Below are 2,508 nucleotides of genomic sequence, written 5' to 3' on the forward strand. Positions count from 1 at the left end.
CCCCGCACCCCCTCCCGCACCCCAATGCCCTACCCCAGCCCTGAGCCTGCCCCGCACCCAAACTCCCTCCCAAAGCCCGCACCCCGCAGCCCCTCCCACACTCCAAACCCCTCCGCCCCAGCCTGGAGCCCCGTCCTACATCTCAATCCTCGCATCTCCAGCCCCACCCCTGATCCCGCACCCCCAGCTGGAGCCCTCAGCCCCTCCTGCACCTGCTCCAGCCTGGACCCCCCTCCCGCACCCTGAACCCCTCATTTCTGGCCCCATCCCAGAAGCCACAACCCCAGCTGGAGCCTTTACCCCTTCCCACACCCCTGCCCCAGCCTCAGCCCCAGCCCCAGCCCAGTGAAAGTGAGTGAGGGTGGGGGAGAGTGAGTGATGGAAAGAGGGGGGCTGGAGCGAGGGGGCAGGGCCTCAGAGAAGGGGCGGGGCCTCGGGCCAGGGGGCGGGGCAAGGGTGTTTGATTTTGTGCAATTAGAAAGTTGGCGACCCTAGCGCCTGTGCCCCTCACGCTCAGTGTGACCAGGTGACAGTAGCATGGACTCATATTCCTGCTCTCCAGTGCTGGCCCCAAACCCGCCCTCCTCCAGCCTGACCCTGCAGCCCTGGCCTTGGTGTGATGGAAGGGCGGCCTGGTGTGAAGGTGCAGGCCTGGCGCTCCGGAGACCCTCTCCCCACCCAGGTGTGTGTCCTTGGGCAAGTTGTTCAGTGTCTCTGTGCCGAGCTCGGTCCCCCTCTGCCCAGCGGGGATGACAGCACGGCCCTGCTACGTGGAGGGGGAGGGGAACCCTGATACTAGGGGGATGGGCACCAGAGCGCTGCCTGAGCTACCAACTGTGTGTTGTTAGGGCTCTGTGCTATGGCTGGATTTGGCTCATGAGCCCCCTGTGAGCAGGAGAGGGTGGGGGGGGGCGGCTCGGTGCTGGGGGTGGACAATGGGGGAGGTGGGTGCAGTGGGTAGGAGGCTGTGCCACCAGCCTGGTGCCCTTGGGGAATAACAGGAGCTTCCTGAATCTCCTACCCTGGGCTAGAGGGGGCACAGGAAGAGGGGGGGCTGGGGTGAGGTCTCAGGCACAGGGGAGGTGCGTGGAGGGGAAGGGAGGTGTCAGTGCAAGCAGTTAACGCCCCTAGTGCTGAGGCCAGGTGAGCCGCAGAGGAAAGCTGGGGGGTCCCACGGCCCCGAGCAGCCACCTCACGTTGCATCAGCCACTTCTTTAGTCCGTGAACTTTGCCTCTTTGGAAGAAGTTCAAGGCCCCTGAATGCTGTGGCCAGTTTGCTTTGCAGCGCTGCAGGGGAGCGACGCCACTCTGTGATTGGTCACCTCAGGACACGTGGCTTTGCCTCTGCATCCTGATTGGAGGGTTGTGATGTTTCTGATCAAGGTTCTGGTGTGAATGATCAGAGGAAGCAAATTTCCAATTTGACCTCCACGAGGATCCGGGTGCGAGAACTCAGAACTTGTGTTCCACGAAAATTTGGGCCTAAGGGGAGGGATAGCTCAGTGGTTTGAGCATTGGACTGCTAAACCCAGGGTTGTGAGTTCAATTCTTGAGGGGGCCACTTAAGGATCTGGGGCAAAAATCTGTCTGGGGATTGGTCCTGCTTTGAGCAGGGGGTTGGGCTAGATGACCTCCTGAGGTCCTTCCAACCCTGATATTCTATGATGCTATTATAAGAGCTCAGAACTCGTGTTCCATGAGGATCTGGGTGCGAGGCTTGGGAAACTCAGTTACACAAATGTTCCCAGGAAGTGGGACAAGGGGAGCACCATTGTGGCTGACGTGACTTTGCTGAAACATTTATTGCTCACCCTGGGACTCTCTCTGCAAGGTTCCGTGTGGCCATTGTGCCCCCAGCTCTGTCCATGAAACATGGGCCATCAGCTGGGTGAGCATAAGCTCCTCGTTCTGACCCTGCAGTCCCCTTCCGGGATGGCACTGATCCCTGCATCCTAGACGCACTAGCGCCGACTTTCCCGACATGCTCCTGGTGAGCAGGGGCTGCGTCTGGCATCCTCCTTTCATCTGGGAGCGAGATTTCCCCTCCTCCCTCCGGAACTCCCTGACACTTGAAATGAGGGCTCTTCGGCAGCTCTGACGCCTTTGAAGTCGAGATGAGACGCTGCTGCCTGGCATTCGCCTGCCGCTTTGCCTCTTGATCGCTGTGTTGCCGAGTTTCTTGCACCTAGTGAATGATGGCAGCGAAACTTTCCTCCCGCGCCAGCGCCTGTCAAGTGGGGCACCCAGCTCCTCAGCGAAATGAGGTCAGCTCCGCCCGGGAGCCGCCCTGGGGCACCACGGCAGGGGTGGCTCAGCAAGGCGCACTGGGCAGGGGACCCCGTGGCAAAGTGGGTGGCTCAGCAGGAGGTGCCGTCCCCTGGATGGGATGGACACCCAGGGCCAGAGTCTTGACAATGCCTTTCCCAAGAGGAGGGGCCCACCCGGTAAGTAGGGTGAATCCTGTAGAACCAATATGAATGAAATTGTTTTTAGTTATTCACTGTACCA

Source organism: Terrapene carolina, unplaced genomic scaffold (assembly GCF_002925995.2).
Source record: "Terrapene carolina triunguis isolate 2854851 unplaced genomic scaffold, T_m_triunguis-2.0 Scaffold836, whole genome shotgun sequence".
NCBI lineage: Eukaryota > Metazoa > Chordata > Testudines > Emydidae > Terrapene > Terrapene triunguis.